Below are 18918 nucleotides of genomic sequence, written 5' to 3'. Positions count from 1 at the left end.
CTGCCACCTACTGACAAACACATCAGATCTGGTCAATTGTGTCCATAAACCCCAATACTGCTAGAGGTAAAGAAGATTCTCTTTTAGATACAGCAATAAAAACATGGGCTCTTGAAGCCACAGGAGCGAAGTTCAACACTACTCAGTTGCCATGAGCCATGATAAAGCAACAACTCAAGTACTTCCAGGTAAAGTAAAATACCCTTGCCCATTTGCTGTGGTAATGCATACATCACAGATTCCAAAAACACATTATTAAACTATTGCAATATTGGATGGGAGGAATTCTTTCATGAGCTTTTCAGTGATCAAATGTCCTGAAGCAAGTCTATACCTATATATTCAGGGGAAAAAAAAATTCAGATTCAAAAATTTGAGAGGTAACAGAAAACTAACCAGTAAGTAAAGAGATTTTACAAAAATATGAATGTTACTTGACTGTATGTCGATAAAAGATTAAATTTTAACAAACTTTGAGCAAAGAAATTCTGGAATGTAAATTTATCGTCATCAGTGGAGCCAGGAAAAGTTTCATATAAAGATAAAAATGCAGAAACCGAAAGGAAACTGTGTACTTAGGCGCCGCTAAAGTGAACTTTTCACAATCCGGTCTGCCTCCAGATAGTGGAGTCCAACATTCTTCTTGATAGATACTCAAAAAGATATGTGGATGACAAATTAGGGCCTTATCTACCAAAATTTTGTTCACCTTCAACATCCATACACACATCCTCTATAGATTAATGTCTCCCCCTTTGCCACGTAGTGCCTGCTCTGATTTGGAAGGAAGCTACCTGCTTCTCTCCTACCAACTACCAGTTTTGTTGCTTTTAGCACCAGAACCTGCCTGCAATTGTCCTTCCATGTGCACGAGATCAGAAGTTGATCCTGCCCTTATACAGGAAACCAGATGCTCACAAGATCTGGAAATACTAGTACCTGCAATGTGCATTTTCAATAGCCATTAATCTTCCCTATATCACTATCACACATGACTGTGAAAGACACTGAGCCAAAAGAAAAACATTGTATGCCTTTTCTTCAACACTATAGCAAATGTTATTGTACAAACATGTTACAATATTGCCATTGTATAAGCACATAACTGCATGTAATTTTTTCCTACCAGTAACTTCCAAGTGCAAAACATCAGCATATGGTTACGTTTAGATTTGTTCACTAAAGATCTTCATCAAGTACCAGAGGTCACTCGGTACATATGTACTACTCATTGACAAGGATGACTGCACCAATATCTTTCTGTACACCTGAGTAATAATGATAGCTGCAATGTTTTTAGGACAAAGAAAGATTCAAACTTAAAAAAAAGCACTGTGTCACATCTTATGGCAGCTTTCAAAACTATATTCTCTAGATAACGTACTGCAGCTCCGTTAACGATGGGTCAGGCTCCCATCTCAAATTCTTTTGAGGCATTCAATTACCTCGCAACTCCCCAAGATGCCACAGCCTTTTTAGTGCCCTTTTCCCACCAAGTATTCTTGCTCAAATCTGAAATGGTTTAAACAAGGCTGAACACTGCAGAAGCTTCAAAGAAGCAGGGGTCTGTTTTGATACTGTTCCTTTTAAAAGAATCATTACACAGAGCAGCATGGACAACACTTGAAGCCCACCTTGATGGCAGCTGTATCAAAGGTCTAAATTCCTGGGCAATCATAAGTCACTATAGCAGGCATAACAACAGCATGTGGTGCTCTCAAGTACTTTCGAGCTTTAACATTTCTAGCTTCCACCGTCTTTTGAAATCTGAGATGCCCCTCCCCCCCCCCCCCGCCCGAGGTTACAAGAGAGACAGTCCATATTATGAATGACTGGCAGCCAGTGCTATTTCTCAAAGAAGTGTAAACAGCTGTAGGACTTAACAGTAGATATAGGGGTGTGAAGAAACAGATGAAAGCAAGTAATCTCTTGAAGGTATATGGAAGAGTTGCTACATGGATCTCAACAGGAAACAATGCTGTTCTGAAAACTATGGATAAAGTACACCAATTATGATGCACACAAAACTGCTCAAAAGAATAAAGCTTCAAGAAGGACTCTGAGTGCCCCAACTTTGGTTCTGTTCTTACAGCTGTCTCCCTTTCTCTACACCCTCAATTACAGCAATATGAAACTTACCCAGATTTGGTGGACTGTAATCCAGCATTTTTCCAGTGTGGTAGGTTGTTATGCTATACATCCTAAACATAGGGGATATGTATAGCATACATGCTGCCTAGGACGAAAACGTGAGTACCTACCAATTCATGATTATGAAGGTACAATAGAAATCCTTAAGTATTTACAGATTAGCACCAAATAATGGGGCAAAAAGACCACAAATATACACATACGTAGCAATGGTGTCCGCCACACTAGCCACATGTGGCTATTTGGCCGATTGAGTGTGGCTGTTTCACTACAGCAGTAACCACTATAGTACGTACTGCTTCAGAATTGGCTGGACACCATAGCACTAGAGCAACACACCAGGAGAAAACTGAAGGTTTCCAAGAATAGCAACAGAAAGACTAAGTACCAGTACCTCCTATGGTTGGCTTTACATCAGTTGTGATACAATCCAAGGAATAGTAAGGAATGTAAACTACCGCTGGGCTTAATTTAATCATCTTCCTGGATACGATTTTCATGTTATGCTTCCTCAGTTACAAAGCATGTGTTCTGTTATATTTGAGGTTAATCTTTTGTGCAGATTTCTCAAGAGACTAGATGAGTTTAAATGGATTAGACCTGATCTTGACTGCATGCCCTGAAAAAGAAGAGCACACAAGTGAGTGGTCTCCAACCTTTACACACCCAAGATCACTTTTTAACAAGCCAAGATCCTACCGCCCCATCCTTCCCCCAAGACTCCACCCCCCCCTTCCTTGAAGCCCTGTCCTCTCTATTCTCCTCTCCATCACTTGCTATCCCTAGCCCTTATACATTCTACACTGCCGCTTTTCTCCCCCCCCCCCCCCCCGATTCTTCTGTAGGAAGAGGTTTTTCCAACATTTGACCTGTCTAGACTAAACCAAATGTCAGAAAAACCCCTTCTTTTGGAAGCCCCTTTATTCCTCGTGGCATGAGGAATACAGGTGTTACCGAAAGAGCATGTTTGCTCTTCCACTAAAAAAAAGCAGAACAACAAACGCATCCCTGGATGCGGAAGAGTTTTTCCACGATCTCCCTGGAATCCTGGAAAAACTCCTGCAGTCTAGCCGTACCTTCACCGGGTTGAGACAGGATGTGTGGGCTCTGGGGTGGGAATGAGGGACTTGGGAGTGGGAAAGGGTGAGAGGCACAAGCTCTGGGAGGAAATCTGGATGCAGGAGGAGGTGGAGAAGGGGATGCTGGCTTGGGGAGGAGGCTCCAGGCTGGGAGGTGTTGGGGTCAGAGGGAGGGTTAGGCTACTAAGCAAACCACAGGCTTGTAGATGTGAGGGTGCAGGAATTTGGGTTGGGGTATGTGAGGGGCTCAGGACAAGGTGGGGCCAGTGTATGACAGGCTCATATATAGGGTCTGGGGGGGTACAGGAGTGTTATGATGCTGCATCCAGATGGGGGCTTGGCCCCAACGGGGGGGGGGGGGGGGAAGGTTGTTGGCCAGGCTTCATTTTTAAATAAAATACTATGTTAAAACACAAAAAGTTTCTGCATTGTCTTTATTTATGAGAAGGGAAGGAAACCTGTTTTGAGTCAGGGGTCACTGACCCACAGAAAAGTCAGTTGGGGCCACACAAGGGAGATGCAAAAAAATAACTCCTCCAAACCTCCCCCTCTCTCCCAAGCCTCACTAATGTGGCCCCAACTGTGCTGGTGGGACCAGGGGACATGGTGCTGAGGAAAGGTGCTAGTGGGTATTGGGGCAGGGGACAGGGTGCCAGTGGGGGCAGGGTGCCAGGGTGGGGGACAGGGATTCTGCAGCAGAAGGCAGGTGCCAGGGGAGCAGGGGACAGGGAGTCCCCCACACCTGCCCCCTCCCAGGACTCCTCCCCCCTCAGAGCTGGGGACAGGGTGCCAGTGGGGGCAGGGAGTCCCCCGCACCCACCTCCTCCTGGGACTCCTCCCCCCTCAGAGCAGGGAAGCCCCGGCACACGCCTCCTCTGGGGACTCCCACAACCACCCGCAAGTTACCGGCACACCACAGACCTGGGGGAGTGGAGCAAGCCAGCGCACTTTCGGAATCCCCGGAAGTGGCACACAGCTGCAGGACTTCCGTCCATCCCGCAGGAAGCTGGCACTGCCTCCACTGTCACTGGAGGTAGGCAGTGGGGCTTCTTGGGAGTGAGGGAAAATGGGGAGGGGGGCCCCCCCCGAACGCCTCGCGATGGGCTGGTCGAGCCCTCGCAATCAACTAGTCGATCGTGATCGATGGGTTGGTGACCACGGACATAAGTCAACTTATCAGCTGTCTTTACACGAACTATTATTCCCTCCCAGGGTTTTGTTTGTTCCAATTGTAAGGAACTTGGTGTATGAAGGATGAGCAATTAAACTTACATCATGTTGGGTGAGCTCTTCAAGAAAGACGAATGTTCACAACAAGCAATTTGCCACACCATATTAAGGAAAATGAACAGATTCAGTGGACTTAGATCAACCCTTACAGTGGGCAGAGGGAAATGCAACAAGGGACATGACCCAACTGGAAAGATACTTTATAGGAAATTGTTAGAGATTTCTTCATTTTCTAGGAGACTAAGCATACCATCATAAGACAGTCAGAATAAAAGAACAACCAAGATATAATAAAATTCAGCCTTAGGCCCTGCGAGACAGAACAGACTACAGGAAAAAGGTAAATTATAGGGACCATACTCTGGGGCCTGTCTGGGGTTGGAACAAAAAGATTCCAGCAGTCACCTAAGGGTTAAGGCTCAAACGGGTCAATGAAAATGGTGACTTCTGCAGTGAAGAGGGAAGCCCTGCATTCAAGCTGCAAGTTTTTAGTCTGGTGGCATTATGTGCACTCATGCTGTGCAGAACCTGTTGACCTAGACTCCAGCACCATTCTCCTTCTACCTCACAGCTGAATGAACAGAAAATTGAATTAAAAAGCACAGAAAAGACATTTAATTGAAAACTACAAAAAAAAACCAACTTTATAGCAAAGTACAAAAAATATCAGACAGGAAAAGGAACTGTATTGTGTCAAACAGACTACACGGAAGACATTTTAATTTAAATGAAAGGGCTGAGTACAACAAATATCTGTGAAAAACAAATCCCAACATGACAGGGGAAAAACGGATGCAGAGAAATGCGGGAAAAAAAGAAATTAAAATGCAACAGACAAAGAAAGAGGAAGGACAGGACCACTTAAGGACTGGTGGTAATCTACAAAAACATTCATTTCTAAGACTGGGATTTTTAAAGGAACCTAAGGGACTCAGGCAACAATTTTCCATTATCTTTTAATAGTGTATAAGTGAACAACTCCTACGCACCTTTTGAAAACTGAGTCTAAACTGCAGATTTGTTGTAGAGGCTAGATCAGTTGTACCATCTGATGATTGATAACCCATGTGAAAGCAAATCCGGTACCTCCATTTAAAGGTTATGTGAATACATCACAGATACCTATGAGTTGACGCACTCCACAAAGATGTCAGAGTGCATGGACCCCTGGAGACAGAACTAACTTCTTGTTTCTGAAAGGGGGCTCCAATCAGGGTGCAGCAGCAGTCAAAAGCAGAAAACAGTGTTAGGAATCATTAAAAAAGGGACAGAGAATAAGACAGAAAATATCCTATTGCCTCTATATAAAACCATAGTACCCCCACATATTGAATACTGCATACAGATGTGTTCGCCTCATCTCAAAAAAATATATATATATTGGCATTGGGAAAGTTCAGAAAAGGGCAACAAAAATTATTAGATATTTGAAACAGGTCCCATATGAATAGAGATTTTAAAAAAATGTAGGCTTTTCAGCTTTAGAAAAGGAGACTAAGGGATGATATGATAGAAGTCTATAAATTCATGACTGGTGTGGAAAAAGTGAATAAGGAAAAGTTATTTACTTGTTCTCATAATATCAAAACCAGGGTTCACCAAATGAAACTACTAAGTAACATGTTTAAAACAAACAAAAGGAAGTTTTTCTTCATACAGCACACAGTCAACCTGTGGAACTCCTTGCCAGAGGATGTCGTAAAGACAAGGATTTTAACAGGTTTCAAAAAAGAGCTAGAGAAGTTAAAGGAGGTTAGATCCATCAAGGGCTATTAGCCAGGATGCGTAGGAATGGTGTCCCCTGTCTGGAAATGGACGACAGGAGAATGATGATTACCTGTTCAGTTCACTCCCTCTGGGGCATCTGTTATTGGCCACTGTCGGCAGACAGGATATCGAGCTAGATGGACCTTTGGTCTGACCCAGTTTGCCCATTCTTATGTTATGTTCAGGGTTGTGGCACAAAGACAGTACAAAAAGTAATTTCAACACTAATACTGAGAATCCTAGCTCCAATCCAGCAAAAACACTTACATATGTGCTTACCTTTAATTTGGTAAGTGAGCCTATTGAAGTCAAAAGGCTACTTACACAGCTGGAGCTCAGCAAGCACACAACCACTTCCAGGACCAGGAGAGGAGGAAGGAAATCATAGTTGTTTAATGGTTTATATTACATTACAAATTCAAATATTCTATTAAAATAAAGCTTAAACTGAATAGCAGAAGTCAGGACACTGCAACTCCAGCTTCCTCTCTGAGCAGAGGTCAAACCCTAGTCTACACTAGAAAATTGAGCTGACTTACTAGTTGGCTCAGGGATGAGAAAAATCCACACCTGAATGGCAGAGTTAAACAGACCTAATCTCCTGTGCAGTCGATACTAGATGAACCTAGCTACTCCCTTTTAGGGAGGCAGATTCTCTCACGGATGGGAAAACCCCTCCCATGGGCATAGGTTATGTTAACACTGAAATACTATAGCAGTACTGTTAGAGCATTTTACGTGGGGACCATGCAACAGAAACCCAGCCTCGTTTCACTCACATAAGGAGTAATCTTAAACGGATTTCAAATAGAATTAAGGACACTGGTTTAAATTCACAGAAAGGCTGCTTCCTGCATGCCAAGTATTAGCCTGTTCTCCCCAAGCCTTATTTCCAGAACACTAGCACTTTACAGCACAATCTGGATCGGGGTGTGAAAAAACACACACATCCCCAAACACAGCAAGTTACAGCGCTGTAAATTACCAGTGAAAGCCAGGCTACAGAACTGGGAACTGTGCTCCCTGCACTATTAGCTACTCCCCTCATGGAGGCGATTTACATAAAGCTCTCTCCCAGTGCTCATGCCATGGCCCCACTTTCAGTTTAGAGTGCTGACGCCACTGCGCTTTTAAACTTTAAAATGTAGACAAAGACTCTAATACAGCAGACTTTTTCCCATTCCCACTGGATTACACAACATGTTAAGGAATTATATTTAAAACAGTTAAATTCAGTTTCAAATAAATGAGTTTCTAACATGGCCTGGCAAAAACACAAGAATAAGAACTGTATAAAAACAACCAAATGCACACTATCCACATAAACAAGCAACAAATTTCACATACCCTTTCTAAGCTCACTCATCACGCACGACTGCATTTCAAGATACATCATGAAAATGGCCATACGTGGTCCAACCAGAGGTCTACTTAGCCCAGTATCCTGTTTGACAGTAGCTCATGCCAGCTGCTTCAGAGGGAATGAACAGAACAGATAATCAAGTGATCCATCTCGTGTCGCCCATTCAAAGCTCCTGGAAACAGAGGCTAAGGACACCTTCTCTTCTCTTCTCCCCTCCCTCTCCACCCTCCTCCCCCAGGGGGACTAATGAGTCTAATCCTATTATGGAAAATAGAAAGGAGTATAAACTCAGGCAAACACATTAAAATATGTAATTATATATGTATATAATCATACTCTGAATCCTCATTCAACGTTTACATCTTCAAGGAAACAAGACTGAAGGGCAAAAACCTTATGCCATAAATGTTAATATGACCAGGATTTAGCATTAAAAAGGGATTGTTTGAAATATTAATTTTGTGACTAAAGAAAACCAATTAAGGAATCTGTATGGTAGCTATTTTCCAGAGAACAAAGTGTAGTATACAACAAAAGGGAGCCAAGATGTATAAATACATCCAGCTGGGTGTTAAACTGATGGATTCTGCTACTGCAAAGTCAATAGGCACATATATGAAATTAAACAAAAATCAGACAAGTCAGAAATTAAAAAGTTAAAGTAAATCACGAAAAGGGTACTGGCAGAATCAATAGTAAAGCTAACAGTTTAAAAAATTCTCAAATTCATAGAAGTTGCATTAAAAGTTCAAAAATCAAATTTAGGAGATTTCCGCCAAATTTAGTTATAGAAGCAGAGAAGATACAAGTTCTTGGGATGGTGTTTCCTCTGCATGCATGCAATTGAAAAACAAGATTATTACCCTTCCACACAATTCAAAGATCCAAGTGCTGCCATTTTGAGAAGGCTGTACGCAGTGCTAACTAGTTCTGCTAAATTCTCTGTTCAATCCTGTATTTAGCTTCAGTTCAGTACCTTTTCCAAACCTGAAGAAGAGCATTATACAGCTGCTCTCTCTGTATCAACAGAATTTGGTTCAATAAAAGATATTGCCTCACCAACTTAGTGTCTCTAATTTCCAAAGGGGTCCAGCACATACCACTATACTAGCTCTTCGTATTCCAAGGTCTAAAACAATGGATCACTTACGTGACCTTAAAGAAATATGGCAAAACATTTATCAAGATTACAGTTCAAAGTCAACTGCGGGGGGAAGGGTAAAACACTAGTCTCACTAGATAAAGATTTGCATGTCATTATTATTAAAGATGTCTCATTCTTGGACAGCAGTAGAGACAACAAGTCTCATGCAACTGATGACTTTTCAGGCATGTGACATCCTAAACTCATGTATTTTAGGGCATTTTTGTTAACCTAGACAAGCCAGTGGACTTTCAAAGAAGATTAAATTAATTAAGGATAAGGTTAAGCTTTTTGTGTCACAATGCCTCTCACTAATTAGGCTACGATGGGTATTCAACACAAAAATGTGTTTACGCTACACCACATTCTATAGATCATTTTTCAAGTGGCATCCCAATGAGATATACAATCTTGATAGAAAGGGGACAACTGCTACAAGGTGTATGAATATAAAAGAAAGGGGAACATGAACTTAAGAAAAAAGTTACTAAGGAGCATACACTTAATTTCACTGGTGAGAGATTAGTTAATATTTGAGGAAAAATCTTCAAGGGGCAGACAGAATAACTAGTATACACGAAAAGTTGACAATTAAAAGATAAAAATAATGGAGAAATAACTCCTTTCATCCTAAAGTTTTGTGTACTTCAAATCACATAATACCATTTTGTAGTTAGAGAGGGTGTATCCTACAGCTGTATTTGTTTGATGTAGAAGTCTATGCCATTGCCATAAAGCAAATATACTGTGGGGCCTACTCACATACTAAGTGTTTTTTACGAATTAGAAGCAAATGTGCAGACTATCATGTTCAGCCACCATGAATTTTTACTGGGAGTAATTCCTTGGAGAAATATAGCTCTTAAAGCACTTTAAGTCTCTGAAGCACTGTCACTTTCCTCCTTTAGAATTAAACCATTTTTCTTATTTATACACGTGGATGGATAAACACTCCTACATCAATAAAAAGGGGGACAAGACATTCTGGCATCAGTACCATGTATCCTGGAACCTTGTTGCCCTAGTGTTAGTGGACTGAATCACATATGTACTTTTAAAGAATCCTTCAACATTCAGAAATGATTTCTATCTTTAATAACCCTTACCATAGTGAACAACATAGTCACCAACTCACCCTCACTTTCATATTGTGAAGTTCCAGCCCTGTTTTAAAGATGTGAATACTGGGAAACAGATGTGCTGTGCCTTGCCCAAGTCTAGAAAGCAAGACAGTGAAGGAGTGGGACTCTATACTCAAGTTCTGGCTCTCATTACAGTAAAACTCCGATGGTCCGGCACTCCTGATGGTCCGGCACCATCAGGAACCCGGAAGTGCTCCAGGCAGCCGAACCATTGGAGCTGCTCTGCCCCCAGCTTCCCCAATTCAGCCGCTGCTAAAACTGACCAGCGGCTGAATCGGGGAAGCCGGGGCAGAGCAGCTAGGGCGCTGCTGGGTTGGTCCTGTAGCGCTGCCCCTCCGGGCTGCGGGACTAACCCGGCAGCACTCCAGCTGACCCCGATTCAGCCACTGCTGAAACTGATCAGCGGCTGACTCCAGGAAGCCCAAGGCAGAGCTGCTCTGTTCCGGGCTTCCTGGAATCAGCCCCTGATCAGTTTCAGCAGCAGCTGACTTGTAGACACCTGGGAAAGAGCAGCTGGGGTGCTGCCGGGTTGGTCCTGCAGCGCCAAGGGTTGGCGCTACCAGAACAACCCCGCAGCACTCCAGCTGCTCTGTTGCAGGCGTCCCCGATTCAGCCGCTGCTGAAACTGACCAGCAGAGGTTGAATCAGGGACGCCTGGGGCAGAGCCGGACTATGGGAAGGGGGGGCTATGAGGAGTCTGGGGTGGCATCCCCACCCGAGACCCCTCATAGCTCCCCCCTTCCGATAGTCCGGCAAATCTGATAATCCGGCACCCCCGGGTCCTAAAGGTGCCGGATTATTGGAAGTTTACTGTACTATGTTCAGGTCACTAAGCCATGCTGCCTTGACCCTGATGTAACAAAGCACTTAAGTATTATACAGAAGGACCATCTATACGCTTGAAATTAAGCACATGCATAAGATTCTATATGCCTGGTCTAGGTTGGTATATTTCTTACTCATTCCCCCGTGCTGCACTACAGGTTGAACCTCTAATCCAGAACACACTCATCCAGAAACATCCATCAATCGGAATGATTTTAGTTAGCTGGATGTCCACTTTTCATGGATGTGGCCAAGTTTCCCGGGGTCCCATAACATTTATTTATAGCCATCAGTCCTAGCTCTCAGTGTTCCAGTCTCGTTATTTAGCTCTAATTTACCCTGTATGTCCTCTAGTAGCCCCATAAGCAGTGGAAGCGTTTCTGGATGAGAGTGTATTATGACTATAATGGGGAAGGTAGATTCTGATTCTGCAACTAGAGCACACAAACACCACTGACAAGGCTCTCATAAATCTCAATTCAATGTGGCACCATGCAGCAGTTCTCCAAAACAAGTTTGATTGTAGGCTTAATATTTAATTTCTGATTCCCAAGTGATAAATATATCTTGCTTATGCAAATTTAAATGAAGACATTTACTCAATGTTCGACTTACCTGAACAGTTTAACCTTGATTCTTACAACCTTATAAGTAAATGAAATTTGATGCAGACAAAGGAAACTATGACTGCAAAAGACTTTTGAAGACTGGCCAAAAAATAAAAATATAGGAAACTATGACTGCAAAAAACAATTATGAACTCACTCAGAGGTGTAATACCTGAAATTCCTTTTTAACTGCATTGTTTTTAAACTGACTAGATTTCAAATTGATAATATCCATTTAATACAACCTGAGGAATTAAACACTTTACATATTCAGTAGGAGTAGTAAACTCTACAACAGGCCAAAATTTGATTTGTGACATTCTAGCCTCAATATCATTATGATAAATAGGAGAACAGAACTCCTTGGTATTTCGTTTGCCAGTGTGCCATTTACAAAACACATTGTTTTTAAATATCAAGTGAGGTTCATACCCAAGTTACTTCAAGTGCTTTTTTCACTAACATCTGAGGTTTCCTCCCCCCTCACTTGACAAACTTTAAGTTAACCACAGAAAACTGACCATTTAATAGGATACCTTCCATTACATTTCTACTAATTCATTTTTAGATTGCTTTAAAATCACTTTTTGGTGGTGGGTAAACTTGATAGTTGTGTTTAGCAAATCCAGGTGGCAGTCACACAATACATATATTAAAAAGTTTCACTTTCAAGGGAAATATAATTTCAGCATGTTGAAAGATTGACCAAGATACCACCAGTTCTTATATGGTACATTTCAAGCACCAGTTCTTATATGGTACATTTCAAGCACATATCTCAAAGTTTCATAAATCAGGGCACTGTTGTATTCCATTTTCCATCAGAAAAATGGATGAAAGTAATCACATAAGCTAAGATGTAGCTTTACCTTTTTCTTGGCCAACCTACTACACTGTGTAGTCAGTCAACTAAATAATTACATTTTCACATTCAGATGAACCAGAACGGTCAACTAATATTTTAATTTGTCTTTTACACAGTTGTCTGCAACCCTTTCAGTAGGTTTAAAATGAAGAAGAAATCAGCACAGTACACTTATATTGTCTTCTCCCTTACATATAATCAGCCACTTTGAAGGGAAAAGTTGGGCCCAACTATCAGCATTAAAAAAAATCTTGCATAAAATGCTGCTGGGAAGTTATTTAATAAATACAAATTTTCATTGCAGTTCCTACTCCATGCACCTTACCCTCCAAAAGTGCCTTATTTTAATTATTATTAATGCATTAGCAACATTTTCATATTCATCATCCCCAAAACCTCCTGTCCAAAACTACTCAACTGCTTTTGATCCTTATAGTGATGCTATCCTTGCAGCTAGTTTCCAGTTCTTCCATTGGACAAACATTATTGAACTGTAAAACTCTTACCAAGCTGAACAGAAGTAAACAAACCAAACATCAAACAAGTACTATTTGATATGATCAACAGTATTTTTGTTGTTTTTTGCTTCCAATACTTAAGAATCATATTATGCTGGGATGTAGCTATTTCCACCATATTCCCTCTTTAAATAAAGCCTACTTGATTTTATTATTTAAAAGGGGATACTTGTCAAGCAGTTTAATCTTAAAGTTTAGATTTTTAAGACTATGTACAAAATCAATCACAAATAGAACTTGTCTGGATTTCAACATTTTCCCTCTGCAACCAGAAAACTGTTCCATACTTGTGCAGCAGAACCAGAAAGGAAAAAAGACATTTTGTAAAAGTTAGTCTATTGTCCAAACTAAAAAACCATGCACCAAATGAAGATTTTAAGGCTAGAAGAGACCATTGTGATCATCCAATCTCACCTTCTATGTAGGAGTGACCACAGGACTTCCTTGAATTAATTATTGCTTTCAGTCCAACAGTTCTGCTTAAGCTGTCTCTTTTAGAAAGAGATCCAAACTAGATTAACAGTTTTTAGTAATGGACCATCTGCCACAAACCTTGATAAGCTGCTCCAATGCTTAATTACGTTCAAGGCTAAACATTTTACTTACTTATTTTTTTAAATATTTTGGTTTTAATAATGCACTGTATTAGAAGTACCAGGTAAGAAGAATTGGGTTTTAAAAGTTCTTGTGACGAGATAACAATGAACAGATTTCATACTGTAAATACAAGAGAAAAGTTAATACACAGAAACCAAATCAAGAGTTTGGTTGATTTGAAATAAGGGGATCTTATATATTAAGGCGCCCAAGCCACAGTGGACATAGGCACAGGGATCTGCCCACATAATTGTCATTGCAGGATCTGAGCCTACGTTACTTAATCAAGTGCTTGCCCCCCTCCCCACCTTGTTGAAATTCTGATGGCTGAATATTTTGAGCACTATATTTACATGCCAACATTACAGTGTCCTTTAAAGATAAAGTCATGAATTCAAAGCCACCCCAAGGCAAACTTATCTTATCAGCAGAGCTGTTAATAGATGAAAACAGGTTCTCCTATGCCATTACACAGCCAATAAGGCAACCTTGCAAAATTCTACTCACTCAATTGCCTACGGCAAGCATTTACTTATTTAAGTCATTTAGGTTACCACTCAACCTGTCCACCCCCTTTACTGCAGGCCCAAGATGCTAAGTCTACACAAATTGATGATTAATATAACAATTAATACTACAACTAATGCTGACATAGCATGGCACATGGTATTTACAGTTATTGATCAAAGCTGAAATGGGGGGGAATCATTATGAATCATGTTTTATCCTGTAATGCAGCATTTAGAAAACCTTCCCCTGTGTCTCTGCTCCAGAAGAGGATCTACAGCCCCCATCCTATGCAGAGCCTCACTGACGTGGGTGGGACTCTGCTTGGGTGCAATGGGGTCTAAGTGAATAAATCCAACAACGGAATTAGCACCTCAGGCAGGTCTGCCTCTCCCAGCTGCAGTCACCATTTCAGCCCAGTTTCACACTTGCACCTTTCAGCCAGGAATCTCAAAAGCCTTGTCTACAACCAAGAACTTCAGACAAGTCTCCCTCTATTACTCTAACACCAGCAAACCTCCAAATAGAAAGTGCTGAAGCATTAGAAAGCCATTAGCAGCTTTTCTGTTATTTCATGTAGACATGGTTTAAAATAGGTTAGATGAGTCAATAGTAAATGTCCCTATGGCTAGTCTACACAAGTCTTCCCGTTGCTACTGCCACTGTAGTTGTACTTGTGATAAAACAACATGGAAAACATCCCTGAAAATCCTCAGCCCAGAGGCAACCACCATATTTTACAAAGCTGAGGAAACCTGCACTTAGGGGGAAAGCCATTTGGCAAAGGTTACATACTATAGGTCAGTGCTGAAGTCAGAAACCATGTGTCAGTCTTCACACTAATTCCCTGGTCTAGCCACTACGCTATTTACTCTAGTACCCCAAAAAAGTATGTGGAGGCTTAAGAGTTATGCCTGCGTACCCTCAAATGTCTTCTCTCAGGATCCAATATACTGGGATCACTGCTTCTCCACACATTTATACCTCTCTTCCAATTTCTGCACCTCACAAAGCTAACAGATACTGAAAGGCACTGGTGAATCATTTCAAGATTTACCACCATATTGCCAAGTGACAAAACCTGCCCTACTTTGGCAGCCTCTGACCACAGCTGTAACTGTAATCCATTTACAAATGCTATTGTAAAATAAAAGATTCAACAAGCTAAACAAATCCAGTTTAGAACAGAGGAAATGCAATGTAAAATGTTTGTGTACCCTTAGATCATCTTTCAATCTAGTCACAACTACTCACTCATTCCTATCCCTTTCCACCTCACAGTATTAACCTTAAGCATGGTCTTTATCAAAATATTCTCCCTCAATAGCAATCTCTCCTACTCTCCCCTCCCTTCCACCCCCCCAACGCGAAAAATCTAATCACAAATACACAAATCTGGGGGTGGGTGTAAAAGCATCTTGCCCTGGACATTTTTTTTCTGGGGGGGTGGGAAAGGGAGGGAGAAGAGGGCGAAAGTAAATAGCCCACGGGGTGGGAACATAAAGTATACTATCCCATCTTTAAACAGTCAGGAACAAACAAAAAAGAAAACGGCAGCAGAAGCCAGCTCTAGGAAGGGGAGGAGGGAAGAAGAGGCTGAACATTTTGGTGTCCTTTAGTTTCCGATTTACTCTTTCTGCCTTTGCAAGGTTACAGAAAGGCCATCAAGGAGGTGGGGAGACTGAATAGGGGTAGAAAATGCTGACCTGATCCTTCATTGCTGAAAAGAAAAGAAAGAATAAAAAGAGGCTGTGTTTGTGTGCAAGTATGGTCCCAAATATGGGAGAGTGTACCAAGAAAGAACAATGAGCTCCCATAGCTTGGGTATTGTGTGTGTGTGTGTGTGTGTGTGTGTATGTCTATCTCCCTGCTCTTCCCTCTAGACCTCACCAACTAAAAACAGATCTGCAAAGCTGCTACCAAAAAAAACACAACCAACCCCAGTTTGTAATTTATAGGGCAAATACAGGGAGTAAAGCCAAAGCATACAATATTTACCCACAGATTTTTTTTTTTTTAAACACAAATCCGTTTTCCCTTCCCTCCCCCACCCTTGCCTGACTCTGAAAGGAAGTTGTGTACACAAAACATAAAAATGTTTCTTGAAATATTAAAACTGAGAAAGCACCAGTATATTACACAGTAAAATTAACATTTAGCTTGTCTGCATTTTACAACCAAGCACATTTCCTCCAACTGAGTAATCAAATTTTTTTTTAAATTAAAGGAACTGTATTATTGTATGTATCCTGTCATTTCAGATTTCTTTCAAAACAAAAGTGTTTTAGTCAAATGTGACAAGCACCAAACGGCAGATTCTGATCTCAGTAACACTAATGTAATCCTAAAATAATTTCACTGTGACAGTCTGAACTCAAACTAGTCTAAAGAATAAATAAAAACTTGTGATCCTCTAATTTCCAAGAACTTCATGGCTTCCAAGAAAAGACTCAGTGTAAGAAGTCAGTTAATCAAAAATAACTGCAACCAGTGTACAAAAATAAATCTGAGGAAAGAGACACTTCAACAATGAATCACATTGTTTTCTTCCCAGCAACTTCTTGAACAGCCAGTTTCAGAAATGAAACCTGTAATGTTGTCTACCTCCCACTGCTTTTCTGTTTAGAGAGAGACAAACTTGAAGTGCAAAAAGAATAGAAGAAAATGCTTCCCACACAACTAAAAATGCTAAAACTAAAACCCTTTCCATCAGAATAAAACATTTTACTTGGCAGTTTTTTAATAGTTCTCAATGACACATGAAAAGTAAAGAGATTTAAATTCATAAAATAGTTTTTTTTTTAAACATTCAACTTCCCCACATCTCACATTGAAAGGTTCCCTCCTCCAACAACCCTCCTCAGACTGTTTGAGCCAAGATACTTCGTAGTAACACAAATAACCCAGACAGACAAGTCTCCTAAAACAAAAGTTGGTAAGAGGAAGCAATCACACACTTTTTATCTTTCTATGCTAAATACAGTCCCCGTTCTTCCAACACCTACAGCCAAACTTCTGACATCCTTTCAAGACGTTCAGAGGCTGAAGCATCTTTTCCCTGCTCTGCTACACCCCCAATAACTGGCAGCCCCAGCCAGGCACTGGTAAGAGCAGGAGGGAAAAGAAATCAGGCAAGTTGGACACTTCCCCAACCCCCTGAAACTGCAGGCACCTAGACTCCCCTCATTCTTTTCCTATTGCTTCACTCATGCAAGAGGTTCACAGGGGCCTCCTACGTTGACCCACTTCACACAATAATCATCAAACCTCCCAAGTTCTCCCAAACACTCCAAGGGGGGGGGGGGAAGGAGGAGGAGGAGGAAACAGCAGACCACATGGAGACTTTGCCTGACCCCTTAATTCCGTGGGGATACGTTTAGAAAAAAAAATCTGGTCCCCTCCCCCCACAGGAACATAAAACCTGAGCAATTCCCACACGCTACTCAGAAGCAGCCTCCTCCTCCATCAGCCCCCCCAGCCCCAGTCTCTGCCCCACATTTTCACACACAAACCCCAACAAGGAAGGGGGGAGGCGGCAGCAGGCAAGCTGGAGACTTACCTCCCCCTGAGGCGCTACACCATCAATGGGTGTTCTCTGGGGGCCCGGCCGGCTCTGGAGAAAGCGGGGGGCTGAGGAAGGAGGAGAGGAGACGGGGCGTGGAGGGGGCGCAGCGCGGGCACGGCGGGGGGAGGAGCCGGGAGGCAGCGGTGGAGGACTCAGGCAACCGGCTCCGTCAGCAGCAGGCGCCCAGGGGCATGGCCGCGGGAGGGCAGGGCAGACAATGTGCGGCGGCGGCGGGAGGGACCCAACCAGCGGGGTGGGGGAGGCTCCGCGAGCGTCTGGGGGGCAGCCGGGCTCTGCCTCCTCCTTCCTGCTCACACACCGAATCGGCACCCAGCCGCCCAGCCAGGCCGGACCTACCCGCCAGTATCCGGCCTCCTGATTGGAGCAGGACCAGGGCCCCATGACCCGGCAGGCGGCTGGGACCAATCAGGGGAATGGATGGAAGTGATTTAAAAGGAGGGGGGAGGGGGCGAGAGAAGAGGGCGAGCTGGAGGAGCCGAGCCTGGCAGGAGCCAGCTCGGGGGGGAAACGGGGCCGGGTCCGTCCTCGCCGCGCTCAGGGGTTGGAGCCGGAGCCGAGCCTGGGGAGTTCGCCTCGGGCTGCTGAGCCGGCTCAGAGGGTTGTTCTCGCTGCCTCTGGAGGAAGGATTCACCCCCCCCCCATCGCATCACAGCTGAAGGGAACTTCCCCCCTCACCTCTCCACAGCGTCCTTGTGCCTAGGACCCCTCCGTGTGCACGCAGCCCTGCAGGGACCCCTGCTGCACAGCCACAGGCACTAGCCCCGGAGCTTGCCTGGAGGGGTCTCCCCCTCATGCGAGGGGTGTACAATTCCAGCTCCCTCCCTCAAACGTTGGTTAACTGACTCAAGTTGAGATCCGGGCTGGGGCCCTCTGCAGCCCAGCTGGAGGAGCCTCTAGCCGCCCATGGGGCTCCTGCCCACAGTCCTACGCAGGGGTTGGGGCTATTACCTGCCCCTGTGGGAGTAGCCCCAGCCTGTGGGGTACCTGGTCCCACCACAGACAGGGTATGTTCTGGATGAGAGCAGCCCCTGGCCACAGTGGGCCCCCTGTGGGGATAGAACAGACAAGGAGCTGCTTGAGCCCCCACCACTTAAGCATCACCCATTTAGGGTGATAGATACTGGTTAACCTTTCACATCCCTCATACATATCCAGGTCTAATCCCAGAAGGGTCCACCAAAAAAAACACACCTCAGACCTAGAGGGACCTGCACCTCTGAGGCAGAGGGTCTCCCACAACTCTTCCTCTCTCTCAGAAATACACTCCTATACTTTGTCTACACTGTAGGATTTTTGCACAAGAAGCTTTTTGCGGAAGTGATCTTCCGCAAAAACTTCTTGTGCAAAAGCACATCCACACCTCAAAAGCGCATCGCAAAAGCAATGTGCTTTTGCGCAAAGGAGAGTCCACACTGCATGGACACTCTTGCGCAAGAAAGTTCTGATGACCATTCTGTGGCCCTCAGAGCACCTGTGCTTTTTCTGATGGGCTCTTTTTGTGCAAGAAACCCCTGGGGCTACATCTACACTGGCATG

General features: G+C 43.1%; 1 protein-coding gene across 2 annotated transcripts in view; it reads right to left on the bottom strand.

Moving 5' to 3' along the window:
- The window catches only part of RERE (arginine-glutamic acid dipeptide repeats), a 468752-nt gene extending 451025 nt beyond the window's left edge, over positions 1-17727 (bottom strand). The window contains exon 1 of one of the 2 annotated variants that reach the window (XM_075906796.1): positions 17356-17727. The gene's annotated coding sequence lies outside the window, so the exon portion shown is untranslated. The remainder of the gene's footprint in view (positions 1-17355) is intronic. The other variant, XM_075906794.1, reaches the window with a different exon arrangement.
- Positions 17728-18918: the final 1191 nt, after the last annotated feature.

The sequence above is a fragment of the Pelodiscus sinensis genome, chromosome 23 (assembly GCF_049634645.1).
Source record: "Pelodiscus sinensis isolate JC-2024 chromosome 23, ASM4963464v1, whole genome shotgun sequence".
Classification (NCBI taxonomy): domain Eukaryota; kingdom Metazoa; phylum Chordata; order Testudines; family Trionychidae; genus Pelodiscus; species Pelodiscus sinensis.
Note: the sequence above shows the minus strand (reverse complement) of the source record. Positions and strands in the feature narration are given on the sequence as shown.